The following is a 10,705-nucleotide window of genomic DNA, read 5'->3' on the forward strand; positions in this document are numbered from 1 at the left end:
ATAGCGATGCTACAGTAGCTACTCGCTACAGTGTCGCCTCACGCAACACACCCTGAAGCGACTGCTATTTTGAAACGCAACACAACAGTTGCCCTGTAGCGATACTGCCTCGCCTCACGCTATTAGCGCTGAGGCGAGCGCTATTTACAACACTGGGCAATTAGTAACATCATAAAAGAAACGTAGTGTAGGGAGAATTATTAACATTCCCAAACATATAGAGTTAGCCTCACATACCTCAATTTCGCCCCTTAGTGGTACTACAATGATCCACAATTCTAAGAATCTTCAATCTACAATAGCAACATCCAATGGAACCCAATATTATTAACAAATTATAACTTAAGCCATTTAGGCATATTATCAAACACCGTGTAGACATAAATCTTTACATCTCATCACCATATAATTAGTTCATCTATCTACCACCATTCATCAACAATTTATCCTACCATCTTGATTGACCAACTTATAACTTCCAAAATCACATATATAACAATCTATCCACACCCAACCACTAAGTTCCATTAAATAAACATCTTCAATCTTTGTAATAGTTGTGTAATTAAATTGGGAACTTATGGTTTCCAATCACCATACCAAGAGTTCCAATACTTATTCATACTCTTATTCCCTTAATAAATCCATACATGTAAGTCTAAGGGTGTAGGATTACCTTTTTAGAAGAAATCTTGCAAAACCCTCCTTTGAGTTCTGGAAGAAATCCCTTGAAGATCTGAGTATTTTATGTGTTGATTTCATCAATACTAGTGTATAAATGATAGAATTCACACCAAGATAATGGGTATTGCTTACCTTGAAGATGGGAGGGGTTGGAGGTCTTGAGAGGGTGGAGGAAAACCCTAAAATTCGTCCAAATGAAGTGGAGAAAATAACCCCCGAAGGTTTTATATCGAAATAGGGCCGGGTTGACAAACAGCGAAGATTAGCACAGCCGCAGCGCATGGGGCGACGCATGGGCGACGTGGTAATGAAAAATGTGTTTAGAAATGAAATTTGGAGGTGCTCTGATAATCAACACAGCCGCGCCGCATGGGGCGACGCATGCGGCGGCGCGGTAGTGTAAAATTCTGCGAGCTTTTGTTAATTTGGTCATAACTTCTGGTAGGAGTGTCCAAATGACAAACGGTTTGAAGCGTTAGAAACTAGACTCGAAGATCTTTCATTTGATAGGTTTTTCATCATATAATACCTTATATAAATGTAGATATGCTCGTCCAAATTATAGTCTTGTGCGTGCTCATTTAGAATTTTAGTCTATCATGAAATTTTCCAATTTGACTTAGACTTAGGCCTCTCCTTGGACCCCAAATCACTTATGATATGTCTCGTACACTTAATATCATAACCAATTGATAACCATCACATGAAAACTCAGTTAATGCATCCACAACTGATTCAAATTTACGGGGTGTTACACGCAATTGCTACAAACTCTTGAAGTACCATAATGTTGCATTGAAAATTTTGCGTGTTTAATTGTTAAGTGTGGCGGTAGAGAAGAAGTGATGTATAACTTTGTATTTTTGTATCTTCTTTATTTTTTATTTTTAAGAACGCTAATCTATGGGATAAATTTTTCATGATAATTAGTTACCCTGCTTGATTTTTTATATGTCCATCGAAATCATATCATATATTAGGGTCCTCACTGGCAGGACTAGAAGATCTGTTTAAGAAGAAATGTCAAATGTAAAGCAATGGACATTTAAAACACAATATCCAATTCAGAAAGCACATTTGGGAAGGAGTAGGCATACTGATGAATGATGAGATAACCTATGTATATAACAGGAATCATAGTAATCCTGTTAGTTGGTTTGCTACCTGAACTTCCACCTTGCCCATTTCCCCTTCCGCTCCCCCTATCTATAGTAAAAACTAAAAACATGTCGTACTTCATAAGCTTTTTCGTCTTACATGCGTGCACATTCCTATACAGCATTTTTACTTGTTCATAGTATCAGGACTTTTGAGGTGGTGGATAGTAATATATGTTCATGTTGCCTCAAGTAGTAGACACCTATCTTCATGTTTGGATACTAAATGAGTTGCAAATCAAGTTCGTCATTTTAATTTATGACATTTTGCTTAAATTTAGTGTATCATCAAATGTTTAATTTAGTTTTTAATCCCTCCTTGTCCTCTAAGTAGGTGAAGTTTGCATTCTATTTAAAGTTGACTAAGTAATCTTGATTGAAGTTGAGAAGCCTTAAGCTTATTTAGATTGGTCTGATTTTGTTGTCGCTTTATCCAAGTATTCAGGAAAGTGTTGAAATAGGGAAGTAAAAATTAGAAAAGAAGAGATAAACTACCTTGATGGGCAATGAGGAAATATTTGAATTCTGGGAAACCAAGAATGAGCACTCACATATACATTTTCTCTTTATTCAGTATTAACTTAGACAAAATACTTGGAGTGTAAGTTCTGTGGTGAGACTCAGGAAGGGGAAGGGGAGGTGAGGCTGGACTCGCAAGTCATCCCTAGGAGAGGAAGTTTTAAGTACTTTGGGTCTATTATTCAGGGGATATGGAGACTGATGAAGATGTCACACATCGTATTGGGGCGGGATGAATGAAATGGAGACTCGCTTCTGTTGTTTTGTGTGACAAGAAGGTGCCACCAAAACTTAAAGGTAAGTTTTACAGAGTGGTGGTCAGACTGACTATGTTGTATGGGTCTAAGTGTTGGCTTGTCAAGATTGCCCATGTCTGGAAGATGAAGATAACAGAGATGAGGATGCTGAGATGGATGTACGGGCACACCAGGTTAGATAGGATTAGGAATGATATTCGTGACAAGGTGGGTGTGACCCCTATTGAGAACAAGATGCAGGAAGCGAGGCTTAGGTGGTATGGACATGTGAGGGGGAGGAGCACAGATACCCGGTGAGGAGGTGTGAGAGGTCGACATTAGAGGGCCTACTGAGAGGTAGAGGTAGGCCGAAGAAGAAGTGTGGAGAGGTGATTAGGCAAGACATGACACAACTTCAGCAGCGGAGGCGGTAAAGGAAGCTATCTGGTTGAAAAGTTTAGTAGCGGAATTGAGTTTGGTTCAGCTGGAATCAACTCTTAGATGTGATAGTCAGAGTGCTATTCATCTAATGAAAAATCAGAGATTTCATGAGCGCACTAAACACATTGATGTCAGATTTCATTTTATTCGAGATGTTATTGATGAGGGAACTATCAAGGTCGTGAAGGTTATCACAGACGATAATGCTGCAGACATGTTGACCAAGATAGTCCCGCTCGCTAAGTTTGCACACTGCAAGGACTTGGCGGGGGTGTGCATCAACTGATGCAACTCCGAAGAGAACAGTTGCTAGGTGGAGGTGGTATGTTCAACAATGGTTTGATTCTTCTTGTTTCTTACAACGGGGTTGCCCAGTAAGCTTAGAAGTTTTGGCCAGAGTTGTTCACACGCTCGAAACGCAAACCAAGGTGGAGATTGAAAATGTTGGTTTATGTTTAGTTAACAATGGCATGCTGAAAATGTTGGTTTATGTTTAGTCAACAATGGCATGCCAATTGGAAGAGTTGGTGGAAAGAGTTGGTGTGGATGCTAGGAGGAAGCTTCCTCCTTTGATGTCACCCATGACATCAAGAGGAGGTAGTTTGATGTCACCAATGACATCAAGAGGAGGTCTTTACCTCTATAAATAGATGCACTCCTTCATTTGTAGAAACCATCCCAAAAATAATACAACACATTGTAGTGAGTAGAGAGTTAAGAGAGAAATTCTCTTAAGTGTAATTGGGAACTCTCCCCTTCCTTTGTTAATATTAAAAAGGCAACTATTCTCTGGTGGACGTAGGATTATTTTGATCCGAACCACGTTGAATCTTGTGTTCTTTCTTTTACGTTCCCGCTTACAATTGGTATTAGAGCAACATGATTCTTTAACGATCCAAGGATGAAGAACAAGCAAAGATGAGTTCCACGAAGTTTGAAATTGATAGATTCAGTGGACGCACAACTTCAATATCTGGAAGATCCAGATGATGGCGTTACTGCGGAGGGAAGGTTCAACCCATGCTATTGACGGAAAGTATCCTAAGGATATATCAGCTCCCGACAAGGAGAAGATTGAAGGGAATGCATTGAGTACAATCCAACTATCCCTTGCACCTAACGTGCTTTGTGAAGTGAGTACAGGTACCGAAAAGACGGCCAAACAGTTATGGGAAAAGCTAGAAGAGCTATACCAAGACCGATCAGTGACAACAAGGATGTTGTTACAACGGTGTCTTCACACATTTAAGATGGGGTCATGTACTTTGTTACAAGATAATTTAGATGCGTTCAATAAACTTGTCATGGACTTACAGATTGCAGGAATTAAAAGGAAGAGGAGACGCTTGCATGTGCTTTGCTATTTTCATTGACTTCAGGATATCGTGATATTGAGAATTCAATGATGTATAGCAAGGAGCCTATCAAGCTTGAGCAAGTGCGGCAGACACTTAACTCTAGTGATGTACGGAGGCACATTGAAGGAGATAGAGATGACCAGGCAAGGTGGCTCTTTGTGAGAGGCCGGACTAGCCAACAGGGAAAGAGCAAATCAAAACACAGATCAAAGTCTCGTGTGAGCAAGAAGAATACAGAGTGTTGGGCTTGCGGCAAGAAGGGGCACTTTGAACGAGACTGCCCAATGTCAAAGTCCAAGGAAAAGGCGAGTGCATCCACAGTTGAACAGGTACATGATTTTGATAATGATTATGTACTAACAACATCGTGTAATAATAATAGTAGTTATGGAAACAAATGGGTGTTAGACTCTGCTTGCACTCTGCATATGACGTTCCGAAAAGACTGGTTTAGCAGCTATGAGAAAAGTGGAGGAACCGTAGTAATGGGCAATAATGCAACTTGTGCAATAGTTGGCATTGGCTCAGTTCGGGTTCGCTGCCATGATGGAGTCGTGAGGACTATTACACAAGTCCGTCATGTTCCTGATCTGAAGAAGAATTTGATCTCCCTGAGTACTCTGGATGAACAAGGCTACAGGTACATGAGCGAAGCAGGAACTATAAAGGTGACTAAAGGTTCTTTAGTCATGCTGAAAGGCAAGCTGGAGAACGGCCTTTACACATTGGCCGGAAGCACCATTGTTGGCTCTGCAAATGCATCTACAGTGCAGTTATCTAATGATGACAAGGCAAGACTATGGCACATGAGACTGGGTCATATGAGCGCACGTGGACTGGAGATGTTGAGCAATCGTAAACTTTTGGAAGGTGAGAAGATCAGCACGCTTGACTTCTGTGAGCACTGCGTTCTAGGGAAGCAGAAGAAGGTCAGCTTCAGCACTGGCAAACACAAGACAAGAGGAGTGCTAGACTACATCCATTCAGATTTATGGGGTCCTTCTAAACTTCCATCGAAGGGCGGAAAGAGGTATCTTCTCATTTTTATTGATGATTTCTCACGAAAGGTTTGGGTGTATTTTTTGAAGGCAAAAAGTGATGCTTTTGAAGCATTTAAAGAGTGGAAGATTTTGGTTGAAAATCAAATGGAGCGGAAAATCAAGTATCTTCGCACAGACAATGGCTTTGGAGTTTTGCAATGAAGAGTTTAATGAATTCTGCAAGGTTCATGGGATCTCAAGACATAGGACTGTCAGGCATACCCTACAGCAGAATGGAGTTGCCGAGAGAATGAACAGAACTCTTCTTTAAAAGGCTCATTGTATGCTCCTACAAGCCAAAATATCCAAAGTATTTTGGGCTAAAGCAGTTCACACTGCTGCTCATATTGTCAATCGATCTCCAGCATCGACAATTGACTTTAAGACTCCGAATGAGGTATGGTCAGGTGAACCCTCTAACTATTCATACTTACGAGTATTTGGGTGTCCAGCTTATTATCACGTTAATGAAGGAAAGCTTGAACCAAGGGCTAAGAAGGCCATATTCGTAGGGTATGTGGATGGAGTAAAAGGGTACAAACTTTGGTGTTTGTCTTTACTCAAATTTATAGTTAGTAGAGATGTCACCTTTGATGAATCCTCTATACTTGATCCCCGTAAAGTTTCCGTGGAGTTTTCAGGAAACAAGAACGACGAGCAGGTGGAGCTTCCGGTGGAGCTTGCCAAGGAAAAGGATCAAGAGACTCAGGTTAAAGATGAGTCAGAAGATGTAGACCTTGAAGAACTTGCTGTCAATGAACCATACACAATTGCAAAGGGGAGGGAGAAGAGGCAAACACGAGAACCGGAACACCTTATAGATCAAGCAAACTTGATTGCATATGCGTTCGTAGCTGCACAAGAAGAGATTAAGGATCTGGAGCCCTCCTCGTATATTGAAGCAACTTCTTGCAAGGATGATGTACAATGGCGGTTAACCATGACTGAAGAGATGGAGTCTCTTCACAAGAATCAGACATGGGTCTTAGTGAAAAGACAAAAGGGGAAGAGGACAGTTGGATGCAAGTGGGTCTACCGAAATAAAGAGGGAATTCCTGAAATGGAAGATGCTAGGTTCAAGGCGAGATTGGTTGCAAAAGGTTTCAGCCAAAAGGAGGGAATTGACTACAATGAGATTTTCTCTCCGGTCGTGAAGCATAGCTCAATTCGCGTGCTACTAGCATTGGTTGCACAATTTGACTTGGAGCTTCAACAGCTTGATGTCAAAACTGCTTTCTTACACGGTGATCTAGAAGAGACAATCTATATGGATCAACCTGAAGGTTTCCTAGCTGAGGGAAAAGAAGATCACGTATGCCAACTAAAGAAGTCTTTGTATGGTTTGAAGCAATCCCCTAGACAGTGGTACAAGAGGTTTGATGCATTCATGACTACACATGAATTCTCAAGGAGTGCATTTGATAGCTGTGTGTATCACAAGAAGATGTCTGGTAACTCAATGATTTATTTACTGTTGTATGTTGATGATATGCTTATTGCTGCTAACAACATTACAGAGATAAATGCTTTGAAGAAACTGTTGAGTAAGGAATTTGACATGAAGGATTTAGGAGCTGCAAAGAAAATCCTTGGTATGGAGATTTCAAGAGAAGACGGTGTTGTACATCTTTCTCAGAAGAGGTATATTGAAAGGGTTCTCAAGAGATTCAATATGCATACGTGCAAGCCTGTAAGTACACCATTAGCTCCTCATTTTAAACTTTCAGAGTTACAAATGCCTCAGTCCGAGGATGAGGTGGAGCATATGTCAAAGATTCCTTATGCCAGTGCAGTTGGTAGCATTATGTATGCTATGGTATGCACACGTCCAGATATTGCTCAATCTGTAAGTGTGGTAAGTAGATACATGTCCAGCCCAGGAAAGAGGCATTGGGAAGCTGTCAAGTGGATATTGAGATATCTCAAAGGAGCTTCTGGTGTTGGTCTGACCTTTTGAAAAAGTGGTGGAGGTATTTTAATTCTCGGTTATGTAGATTCTGACTATGCAGGAGATCTTGACAGAAGAAGGTCCACAACTAGATACATATTTACCCTCGTTGGCAGTGTCGTTAGTTGGAAGTCGAGGAAAAGTAGAAAAAGAAGAAATGCTTTGAATTGCATAAGAAAGAGTGACAATGTGTCTCTCTAACCCCTTGAAAAGAAGTTAAATACTCAAAGAGTCAAAGAGAATTGTGCTAAAATGAATCAAAAGAAGTACTTAAGGGAAGATAGAACCCATATAGACCAAAAACTTTTCCTACCCTGAACCAAAAGCCTTCACACTGACTCCACAAAAGCTCTATATGATCTTTAGTTGGATGACGCTTGCATTAGTAGATACTTACATGAGGGTCAAGCATATGGTACTTAGAGCCGGACTTGTGACCTTTCCTTGAGAGAGATAAGTGAATTCCCATTAACCTTGGTTTGTGTGCTTATACTTTAAAAGATGAGGTTTGCTTAGGGAGAGTTGACGATGTGTGAGTTTGGGTTCCACAACGACCAAAGTTATTGAGAGAGTTCTTTGATGTAATGAGTCAATTCTTGATGCTCTTGTGTCACACTTGATCCATAGTTTTTCAAAGTTTAAATTTTGTTAATGATCCATTCGTATTGAGGGCAATTGTTAGTCCCAATTGATGCTTATTGAGGTTACTTTAGGACAGCAGGAATTACTTAGATTTTCCTTTAAGGATTGAGTCTTATTTTGTTTGCTTGAGGACAAGCAAAGGTTTAAGTATGGGGGAGTTGATAAGTTAGGAATTTAACATATTTTATGACCCTACTTGCCTATGCTTTGATCATATATTGTTACAAAATAGCCCTAAAAGGCTCACAAGTTGTGCTTGATTGCAGGTTTGATCGACAAAGTGACGAAATGTCAAAGATCGGCTAAAAAAGGAGTGAAACTTGCTCAAGTATCAAAGACCAAGAAATTTAAGGAAAGAAGACCTAGTGCGGACCGTGCAAAGTTGAATGCGGCCACACTAGGTGGTTCAGAGAGTTGGTAAACCAGGCTAGAGGTAACGCGGCCGCGGTACACATCTCGCGGTCCGCGGTGAAGGCTCCACGGCCGCACTACTCTTTTGTGCGGTCCGTGATCATGAGATTCAGAGAGATGAAAGTTTGAAAAGCCAATGCCATGCAGTCCGCGGTCGTAATTGCGCGGACCGTGCCAGCTCCCTCTGAGGCCGCGATCCATTCTACGCGGTCCGCGGAGTCCAAGTTCAGAGAAGCAAAAGTCAAAGTCAAAGGGCCCAGTGCGGCCGCGGTCCATTTAGTACGGCCCGCACTGACCCCGCAGGGGGATTTTTGTCCAGTTTTTCCAGCCTAGTATAAATAGAACATTTTATTATTTTTGGTCATCTTTTGTATTCAGACGTGAGCTGTGCTCTTGAGAACGATATTTGTAGCCATTTTTGGCATTTTTGCTTTACATTTACGATAGATTCTTGTAGTTTAATTTTAGCAATTAATTAATATGTTTACTTCTTCATCTATTTCTTCCATTTCTTTATCTAGCATGAGTAGCTAAACCCATTAGCTAGGGTTGTGGCTCAACCCTAGTGTGGGTAATTGATGGGTGTTTCCATCTAGTGTTAGATTGACTATGGTGTTTGCTATTTGGGTTGATTTTATGTTTTAATCTAGAATTGGTGGTTGCAAATACTGATTCAAGCTTTGTGGGTTTAACTCTTCTTGAGAAAGAGAGTCTATGATCCCAAAATTGACCCAACAAGGAATTGGGATGGACTCATGAGAAATGATAGTCCCAATTAACGGGTTAAACCTTGAGAGAGTAATTATCCTACTTGAACCCTAGTTGCTTGGTCTAATTTGCCTACCCATTTGGTCTCGAGAGAGAGTCAATTGGCAAAATCACTCTCTCTACTGAGAGGTGTGAGAGTGGGTAAAATTGTGCAACGGTTATAGCATAAGCCTCAATTATGTCAATCGAACCTTAGTAACATCTACCCGACAATTAGCCACCTAGGTAGTGTCACGACCCTAGTGCCCTTCTTCCCATTAGATACAATTTAGCAATATTCTCGTATTATAATTTAGTGTTAATTAATAGTTTTATAAAAATAGTTATAATTCGAAAACCCAAAAATGTTGAAGTGACATTAGGAGTACAAACACATCTCTAGGCTAGACAGACAATCCAACTCCACTACTAGCTCCCTGAGGAAATCGATCTCGGCCCTCATATCGGGTAAAATCTATTGCGACCCGCTCTTCCTACCTTAGTGTAGAGTCGAGTTGGCAGCGATCAAGTATCACATAGATCCATCCCATGTGTTAGATTTCAGCACTGTCTAGTTGGACAAGGACTTGTCCTATGAGGAGGAGCCGATAGATATTCTAGACCGGCATTCATCAGTTGAGAACTTGAGATCGAAAAGTTTCCCTTCTGTTCGTGTTCAATGGAGAGGTCAGCCTTTTGAGGCATCGACCTGGGAGTCTGAGTCCGATATGCGGAGTCGTTATCCCCATCTTTTCTCCGACTCAGTTACTTCCTTCTTATTCCGTTTGAGGACGAATGGTTGTTTTAGAAGGGGAGAATGTGATGATCCAAAAGGTCATCACTTGTTTTAGAACTAAATTATGTGTTCAAAGGCCTTAAAACCTCATTTTTATCTCACACACATCGAGGTGCGTGCACAGTCCGGGCGCGTGTCCAAAAAGCCATTTTGTGAAAATATATGAAAATGGTGAATTTTGCTTTTAAAATGAATTTAGGTTGACTTCGGTCAAGATTTGGGGTAAACGGACCTAGACCTATGATTTGACGGTCCCGGAGGGTTCGTAGGAAAATATGGGACTTGGGCGTATACCCGGAATCAAATTCCGAGGTCCCAAGCCCGAGAAATGAATTCTTAAAGAAAATTATTTTCTGGAATATATATGAATTTTTGGAGATGAAATATATTTGAAATTGATGGTATCAGGCCCGTATTTTAGTTCCGGAGCCCGATACAAGTTTGAAATATTAATTAGGTTGAATATGTAAAATTTGGTAAAGATTGGTATTGGTTTGGTATAAAAAGGACTTAAAGTTGAGAAATTATAAATTTTGGTATTCTTGAATGATTTCATGAATTTGAGATTTAATTCATAGTTGTTGATATTATTTTGATGATTTGATAGCACGAGCAAGTCCATACGATGTTTTTAGGTTAGTGTGCATGTTTGGTTTGGAGACCCGAGGGCTCGGGTGAGTTTTGGATAGGCCACGGAGTGAAATTGAACTTAGGAAGTTGCAGGTT

Source organism: Nicotiana sylvestris, chromosome 9, assembly GCF_000393655.2.
Source record: "Nicotiana sylvestris chromosome 9, ASM39365v2, whole genome shotgun sequence".
Lineage (NCBI taxonomy): Eukaryota > Viridiplantae > Streptophyta > Magnoliopsida > Solanales > Solanaceae > Nicotiana > Nicotiana sylvestris.